Source organism: Homalodisca vitripennis, chromosome 5, assembly GCF_021130785.1.
Source record: "Homalodisca vitripennis isolate AUS2020 chromosome 5, UT_GWSS_2.1, whole genome shotgun sequence".
NCBI lineage: Eukaryota > Metazoa > Arthropoda > Insecta > Hemiptera > Cicadellidae > Homalodisca > Homalodisca vitripennis.
In genome coordinates, this window is record NC_060211.1 from 59627438 (window position 1) to 59637444 (window position 10007).

Below are 10007 nucleotides of genomic sequence, written 5' to 3' on the forward strand. Positions count from 1 at the left end.
TCTCTCAAAATCGCTAAATTCACTCCAATTTTTAAAAAGAGCGACCCTCTTTCAACTCAAAATTACCATCCCATATCGATATTGCCGGTCTTCAGTAAAATCATTGAGAAGCTCTTTCTTTCCCGTTGTGTGACTTTTCTGTATAGCTTATTGAAATATAGTGTATTGTTATTAAACATGAGTCCAGCAATAAGTTCTTCAAGTTATGTATGCTTTAGTTGTGCAAGAGAATCAAACCTAACCCTTCTCTAACCCTCTCCCTGTCATACACTACCCTCGCACTCTCCCGTCATAAGCCTCTGTCTCAACTTCTTGGCTTTGCCCACAGCATCTCTTCCTCCCTTAAACTCTCCAACACTCTCCCCCTTTTCATTTATCACTCCCACTAGCACCATCGCTCTCCGTTACTAGTCCTTGCTCACCTTCTACCTCATACTTCTACCTTCTTACTGTCCCCCGCTTACTCACTCACCCACCACTTTTTCCTTTGATGTCTCATTCGGCCTCTCCCAAGTCCTCACTCTCTCACTCGCCATAATCCTTGCCCTATTTCTTGCCCTTACCTTTTTAAAAGTGGAAATTCTTTTTTATTATAATATAAAATTTAACGCAAAGAAAATATATTTGAAATATGATTACCAACTTATAGGTGGCCATTTTTAGGTATAAAAATTTGTGTAAAATTTAATATATTTAATTTTAAAATTAGTTGAATAGTTCTATGAATATACAGGTTGCATTAAAAGCAAAATTATAACTGCAACAATAAACAAAAAAAAGCAAAACATAAATTAAATTTTTTGTTTATTTTAAAAAAACAATATAAGAGGAATAAGTGTCCCAACACGACATCCTGTATAACAGTTTGGTCTTAATAGACTCATAATTTTCCGAAATAAAAATTTTCAAATTTTAAATTTAGTTCCATTACTTTACCACAAATTAAATTCCAATCGTTATACATTATTTTATTATTTTTACATCTTAAATTTTAAATACTATTTATTAATGACTTTCATATTGTATAAAGTATAACATAACTTTCCAAGTAATATAACTTAGAGTTTTGTGTTTAAAAAGGTAAATGAAACAAACAATTTCATTCATTTTTATAAGTAAAGTTTATTTAGAGTAATATGAATATCTGTTATAGAGAAATAAATATGTACAACAGAGGTCCACGACTAGCATTTTCAAAATCGAAGGTGAGGTTTCTTTTCCATCATGTGTCTGAAACAGAATGCAGGGAAATTAGTGTTGCATGAAAACCATTATGTGCTAATACGTTTGAAGAAATAACTATCCAACGTTATTTAAATATAATTATTTGTAAATTAAACGGGTATGATCCTTCATCCTTCTTGAAAAAATATGCAAAAATATGTTATTTTGTGTGTGTTGATTTATAAATGGTTTGTTAAAAATCATTTGTGTCAGATTTATACTAAAAACAAACTTCAAAGTTTGCCAGTATACGTAAAAGAAAAATATTACTGTTGGTTACATAATATATCATATATGCAAATTTGTTGCAAATGTCCACTTTCGATATTTAGAGGATATCCCCCACCAACCTTGTTTAGCTGTACTTTATTAATTTCGGGTTCATGCAGAAGATAAAATATTTGCTTATAGTTGATTGGTAGTGCAGTTGCTGTGTTTGTTTGACGTAATATGCTAATGTCCACGTATCTAGGTTATTACTTTATACTTGTGATTATTTGCATTATATTAAGTTTAGCTGGTGTATATGAACTTTTTAATATCATTGTTGTTTATTAAATTAAAAAATAAGCAAATGTAAGAAAGGTAAGAAGTGTGAACGAGACGTTTATTGTGTCTGTTACGGATAGTGAATTAAGCAATAATGTTTATATTAACCGTCTTGTAAATGAAAATGATTTCATTTCATTAACGGAAACCAAAGCATTAATGCAGAGATATTATTTCTCCGTATTTATGTTTGTGTCGCCGTTGAATAATTATAATCTAAATTTACCAGTTCACACCTTGATAAAACATTGATAGCACAATTTATATTACGTACTTATCTAGTGTTTCCCAGAAGACCATGAGTGCAGCACGATCCATCTGACGTTTAGTAAGGGATAACTGAATAATAGTCACATCCCAGGGTTCCACTGTCGGGTCTAGCTGCATCTCTTTATACTTGAGATGAAAACCACATACTGTAACAAAATAATACATTTCTTAGTTGTAAAAAAATAACAGCCATAATGCATAATTCTAATGGCGGGAATATAATATTGTTATGTTATTTTTATTTTATTTTCTACCTGATTTACTTTAGTACCTGATTTAATGTTGACTTTTATCTCCATGAATATTCAGATAGGTCATATATTTTAAATATAAAATACTAAATGTAGTTTAACAATTTTCAAATTTATAAACCCATAAATATTTCCCCGCAACTAATTATTACAGTTTAACAATTTGATGTGGCAGAGCAAAATTTAAACTTACTATTTAAAACAATTCTTGAGTAATGAAATATAATATTTAAGGGCTAATTCACTTAGTACTGGACAAATGTTTACATGCCAAAATATATTCTTCTTTATGACTTAAGGTTTCCTTAAAATTTTCTTTGAAGATTCATAATGAGTATAATTTTGGAATGACGAACGGGGACTATGATCACAAATTTAACAAAAGTGATAAGATTCAACATAAACGATTTTTACAGTAGTCTATTTGTAAAATACTCTAAGATCTAGTTACTTACAATTTACCTCACTTAAATAAACAAAATGTTTTAAAATGTAATGCTGGTCCTACGCAAGGTTGTGGAAGCCTGAATGAATAAATCTATTTCAATAATTACGTTGGTCACTTACTTTTAGAAAATAGTTTCTCAGGATTGTTTTTCCACCGCAACCCTGACAAAGGAGGCCCGTCCCAAGTAATGCCCATAGCGAAAACAGCCACTACTCGTTCCCAGTCGTTTGATGTAAGTAAATAAGGGCTATCAGTCACTTCGTATGGAATCATCAGTCCTCCATCCTTTTTGCCTTTGTATAAAAATGTTTCTTCTGCATTGTGCACCTTGTCTCTTTTTTTTCACTTGTGGAAACAAACCTGCAAAAGAATTCCAGTGAACGAATATTGATTTACTATGTATTAGTTTATAATTTAAGGTTTTTTGTTTAATTATTACTTATTCGTATGCATATAGCAACGTTTTACAAACTTTGCACTTTTTATTAATTACATAAATCCTAAGTGTTTTTAGATAGTTTGAATATTCCCTAGTGCCTTACTTGTTGTTTGTTTACTTTTTTGTTGTAAAAGCTCGTAAAATTATCTTTAAATAACGAAAAAGTCGATTAATTGGTGCTCACAAATTTTGCTGTAGTCGTTTATTTATATAAACCTAAGACAATTTTAACTAGTTTTATTTACTTCAACTAAGCAGAAATATTGCATATTTTGGCTTGATAGTTTAATAAATTCATAAATCTGTACCCCTGCGAAAGCTGAAGGGGACTGTAGATAGCGTAATTGTGGTATTTTTAATTATATCATTGTACATCCTTAATAACATAAAAGTTTAAAATATTTAAGTAATATATGAGTTTAATTTAATAATTCTTTTTAATGTTTAATATTACCTAGTTTACATTTTTACTATGAATTGCATTGATCTTCTATTCTATAGAGAGTTACTTACTTGAGTTACTGTAGGATCTCCTTAGCGTTGTACATGGTGATGATTGAGCAGGTCCCTGGAGGGAGAACGATGATGGGAGTACGAGAGATTCGCTTATTATATCCTGAAGACCATACGAGACTAGCCTGTTATAGCATCATAATTTTGTAAATATAAAATACAGGTAAGTACTGTCAAACAATGAATATTGTTAAGTTGTCCATTAATAAATCTATAGGAGAACTTATAGGATAGTGTTCCCTTGATCCATAGAAATGGATTTTTAGTTTAGTTTACAGGCCATTTAAGCACAAGCCATTTTTGCAGGTACTTATAGCAGGCTGTTTACAAATGGGGAGGAATTAAAAATGTAAAAATGTAAATACCTTATGAACATTATGAAATGTTATATGTTACTTTTTCAACACAGTAAAAAACATGTATATTATAAAATGCCTGTCAATTGAACATCCTGCCGACCGTGGGGTACGCGATGGTATTTTTTTTTATTAGGTGTGAAGGTATAAAGGCTGTTGAAGTTATCCCCTCTAATTGTAAAGTGTACGAACATAACATTATGAACAATTTAATGGCATGCAAACGGGTACGGAATTAAGAGCACAAGAATTGGAGACGCCTCAAAAACCATTGACGAAATGATGCAAAATTAAAATATCAAAATAATAATTAACAGATTATTTAAATAACACAGAGTAAACATTATTTGTATTATCGTTGTTTGATTACAAATATATGTGCCACACGCTCATATTATATATATATAGTGCTGAATAAAATACAACATCAAATAACTAACAAAATGTAAACGGAAATCCTGATATTAAAATGTTAAACATCAAAGAGTAAAATAAATAGTAAACAGCTAATACATACATGTTGCGCATAACAAAACTGATGTCTACACAGTTCAGAAGCTGATATTTCCACTAGTTGTACCTGAATTATGTCTTAAGTTGATCATGTGTTGTAAAGTGATTTTTAAATATAATTTAAGTAATTTTGAAACTGTAAAAGCTTTAATCATTATCGTACTCCATTGTAACTGTAAAATAGTTTTCATAGTTCAAATAAGAGGAAAGATCAGGAATAAGAGGCTATTTACAATTTCTTTCAACCCTCGTCGCTATTTGATCATTGCTGAATTTATTTTCTTGGTGTTTATCGTCTCTCTCTTTAAATATCAATATTTAAATATTCTAGACTCATACAAAGTAATCTATTCCTCTGGTTGTAATAATAAAACACAAAAATTACTTACATGTACATATTTTCAATTGAATTCAACTAAGTTTGAATTAAACTGTTAACGAACTGAGAGAAACTTACCACTGCTGCCAGAACGGGCTGAGGATGACGTATCTCAAAGACTGGTGTCATGTTGTGTTGATCTCCTCCAGTTACTGACATTCCTTGGTGTGTTCCCACTGTATCGACTTCGGTCTCTGTAAAATTTCAATTTAAATAAAAAATACAACTCCGGTCATATTTGAACCTAATATTAAATCATTTATACAAAGTTATTTATCAACTTTTTGCCCTTTTTGATATTCTATATCATCCGTGTTTGCCTCTAAAATATAGGTGTTAACTTTTCCATATACTAGTTTTGAAGTTATTAACTTTAAACAATGAGTAAAACAATCTGTACTAGTATGATACAGTACGAATGCGCTCGTTCTGTCCTCTATGTCTTATTTGTAAAAAAGATATATGCAGTAAGTCCACCATTGTAACTTTGGGACTAGATTTGTTTGGCCTTACTATCTTGATGTACCACATGTTATAAGAAAAGTTTTCTTTAAGTAAAGTTATCTCCACATATAATTATATGTGAACTTTAGGGATTATGATTCACTTAACAAATATAAAACACATCATCAACAACGAGCATCAAAAGTTTAAAAAAGCGTACTCCATTTCAAAGGTTAGGAAAGGTTAGGTGCTGTGGAAAACAGCACCAGACAGGGTGCCAGATCAGTGACTTATAGATTTAGGGTGTTGTGAGGCAAGATTAGTGGAATTTGGACATGATTTTAGAGAGTTCTTGACGCCAGAGGTCAGTTCAGGGCCATGACAGGTCGGAAACCGTCCAATTAGAAGTGTGAAAATATGACTAACACAAGATTTTATAATAACGTGATAAATTTGGCGTTTCTTCCAAATTCAAAGTTATTCAAAACCAGATTTTATATTGACTGTCCTTCAAAATTATGTTGAATATCATACATTAAACTATGTGTTTTTTACTTCAAACGGTTTAATCCTAAAATTAATAATATTTCTGTTTTCATGAAGTATACCTACTACTTTTGACTTGAGACAGAATTTTTATTTAATTCAGGAAGTAATATTTTAATGAAGATAGTGTATGATTGATTATTAGATTGAAGAAAGTTCTGAAAAGATGAGTTTTGGTAATTAATACAATTGTACAGTTTTTTATGTGGTTTATCCAACCCTAATTGTATTCATACATACATGTTTACATGTCATAGTGTAAATGTTAGACGTTGGTGTTGTAATTATACCATATCATCTGTTCTTATATGATGTGCTTTAGTTTAGTGATTATAAAGGTAGAATAATTCTATTTTTTAATTTTTCCGATACAGGATGGCAGCCTTTAAAACTCTAAAATGAATTACACTTTTTATATCAGTTACTACGTATCTTAGATCAAAGCAAGGGCATGTGTTGAGTATTCTCAGGCTAATTACAATAATGTATCTTCCTATATACATACTAGCTTAGGCTAAAAGGTTTTCAATAATACAAAGGAACATTTGTGTTTGTTGCAATTACAATTTGTATACCATGTTTAGTGCTTCCAGCAACAATAGTTTATATGCTGCACACTATTTAGAAAACTCAGCATCAAGTCATTTTAACTAGTACACAGAGTTAGTCTATTACAAAACGTTACTTATATAGTTTTTTTTTCATTTCACAATAATGTTATTGTTTATTGATTGTCATTTTTTCAATAGGAATGAATTATTTAATTTATTACCGCATTTAATAATTTCATACGGTATAAAAATATGATATCATACCTCTTACATAACCTATAAAAACTCGTATAGGCTTGGCTCTTGGTCTGAGTTTCAAATACAAAATATATATCTAAGTTCTGAATTAGGCTGTAAAAGTAATTGAATCCTATATGGCCATGCAAAGGAGTAAATAAATAATCCAAGATCAAATGTCTTATACATACCCAAGTTTACATATCAACCAAAAGCTAATCAGTAGAGCTACAATACAGGCATTGCATTAAATTTAAGCGTTTTACTTTCAGCTATTAGAAGAAAAGTACAAGATATAACTTCAACGTTTTATATACCACGAAGATGTGTCTGAGTTTAGTACCTTAAAACAAAACTGCAACTTTAAAAATCCATTAACTTATAAAGTTATAACTAGAGTTTTGTTTTTGAATGTGTAGTTTTAGAAGTTCAGAATTATTGAACGATTTTATTTTAAACGCTCGTGAAACTGAAAAAAAATCATTTCTGTCTGTCTTTCTGCAGGACTTAAAAAAAAAAAATTAAATTAGCTATAACTTTGAAAATTTACGTGATAAATGATCGAATTCTGTTAAAACACAGTACAACTTTATAATATAATATTTAATAATTAATTAGCATCTAGACATTTATTCTGAACCGGGTGTTCCTACAAATTCGGCTTTGGTCAATTTCTGGAACTTCCTTGTCTCGTCTGTGTTGTCTTAACATCGATTTTAATTGAGCAGGTTTTGTCAATTTGCTGATGCCTGTAGTTGCACGTTGGAGCGCGCAATCTGCTGAGTGAACATGACAACAACGTAGTTATACTAGTTGGTTTATTGTTAACATTAAAACTCTGATATCAAAACATTTTAATCCGAGAGAAGGATTGCCATCAACACTATAACACATATAATATACGATATAGGTGTTAGTGTTATTAAACCACTTGATGGAATTTTACAGACAATCGTGTTTGTCAGCAAACATTTCTAATATTAATTATAAGAAATAAAATAAAATATAAAAATACTCAACAAACACACCGTTAAAATTTTTCAATTGAAGTGTACATATTATTATTCAATAGACGTTTAAATTTCATTAGATTAGAAGAAATACAACTAACCTTTTGTATGTGATATAAGATAGTTATTATAATCCGGCTATCTACATATATCACTCTGTCTGGTGTTGTTTAAGTATTAAAAATGGTATGTTTATTTTATGACAACAGTATTGTGTTATTCTTAATCTATGTTTAAAAATTAATTGTAATATGCCTGGAGTTGTTTTTACTGAATGGTTTTACTATAACCTACTTCTAAGGACTGCCTGACCTGATGAACTGACCGCTCGAACTGGGATGTTTCCACAACCCAAAGTCCGGTAATCTTCGCCGTCAACGTCCTAAATATACGGCGTCCGTCACTAGAGACGACGTCTGTTCATTATTACGGTTCTTAGAAATGTTAACAATGCCGGTACTCAACATGTCTGTGAAACTGCTTCATATTGATCTATGGAAACCTTATACATCTGAACTCTTGCCCAAATTTAGAAATCCTCAGTTTCTATCAATTAAATTAATATACCATATATGCATTAAGGCAATATTTGTAATGTTCCTAATGACTGTCATAACAATCAGTAGAGTCCTAATATATTACGGATATTATAATAATTTATACCGTGATGTAAATCTTTGATTGCGGAGACTCTTGTAGAAATCCCGGAACCTCGCGGATGAAAAATGACTTTATCTTGTCCACAAAAATACTTTACAGTACTATTTTTTAATTTTTAATCGGTAATATTGTATCATATTGCTATTTAAGTTCTCAACCCGGTTCTGACAAGGCTGAAGTAAATAGATATTGCCAAAATTTTTAAACGTTTAAAATAACCAATACTATCTGGCAGATAAATACTTATTTAATATGTAGGTTGCATAATTATCTTAAGTATTGAATTGTACTCTATGTACAATTTTACCAAATTTTCCTTTGTAGGTGTGTGCCTGTGTGTATGCTTAGCGTGTTCATCCCCGCTTGATTTCTATGATATAACAAAAATCCTTAACAACATTTCTAAATTAAATAAAAAAGAATATAAAGAAGGTATTTTTGTAAATTAATCTACATTGAAATGTTTTTTTTAAAAAAACGATAGCACTGTTGCAAGGTGGCACATGTGAGTAGTGTTTTCCTAGGAATAAAAATATATCATTTCTGATTCAATTGCAAAATTTGGAATCTAGGATCTAGGATATCTTTACATCAAGGATATATATATATATAAGTAGATATGAATATGGCGGTTCTGGCTCACTTTTGGGACAGACAGAAAATCAAGGGAAAATACTGTTTAAAGGACAATAAAACGAATCTGTAAAATCAAACAGTATGGCGGTTCTGGCTCACTTTTGGGACAGACAGAAAATCAAGGGAAAATACTGTTTAAAGGACAATAAACGAATCTGTAAAATCAAAACAGTATGGCGGTTCTGGACCACTTTTGGGACAGCCCAAAAATCAATACAAATACTGTTCAATACACCATAAATATGTAAAAACAAGATAATAATATGGCGGTTCTAGCTCACTTTTGGGACAGACAGAAAATCAAGGGAAAATACTGTTTAAAGGACAATAAACGAATCTGTAAAATCAAACAGTATGGCGGTTCTGGACCACTTTTGGGACAGCCCAAAAATCAATACAAATACTGTTCAATACACCATAAATATGTAAAAACAATTCACAATACAATTTACTTAAATAAACTATGGTAAACTGTATTCAAGCAATTTTTCATGTCAGTATGACAACATAAATTGTGGAATTTATAATACTCGAATGTTGAATTTAGAATATGTTGGCATTACCGTTGAGCGAGAAATGTTGGTAGCACTGCGCGGCACACAGGAGAACAGCCTTTCCCGTCCAGACCTCACACTAGTCAGTCATATTTAAATTTTACTCTATACTTTTGATCCAGGAATGTTAAAAGTTCACTGTTTACTGGTTTAATATCGCATTCTCTTCATCTTCAGCTCTATTTGGAACAAGACTTAGTGAAATTAATCCGTAGTGACAAGTTCAGTGCTTTATATTCTACAATTTTAACCACGTTACACCATCTTTAAGACTCATCCATCATAACATCTCTTCCTTCAAGACAGTGTGAATCATTCAGTTCATCAAGACATTTTCTAATCATGCCTATTTCATTACTTCAAGCGACACTATGATGTGGTCTACAGTCACTGATCTGCGTTGTGCAACATCTCGAAGCAGCGGACG

At 30.9% G+C, this 10007-nt stretch overlaps 1 long non-coding RNA gene across 1 annotated transcript; it reads right to left on the minus strand.

Annotated features, from left to right (window-relative positions):
* Nucleotides 1-1104: 1104 nt before the first annotated feature.
* Nucleotides 1105-8706, minus strand: LOC124363843. Its single transcript, XR_006922559.1, has 5 exons — nucleotides 5021-8706; nucleotides 3695-3819; nucleotides 2862-3102; nucleotides 2048-2189; nucleotides 1105-1230 (listed from the first exon to the last, which is right to left on the minus strand). It is a non-coding gene; the product is annotated as an uncharacterized LOC124363843 (long non-coding RNA).
* Nucleotides 8707-10007: the final 1301 nt, after the last annotated feature.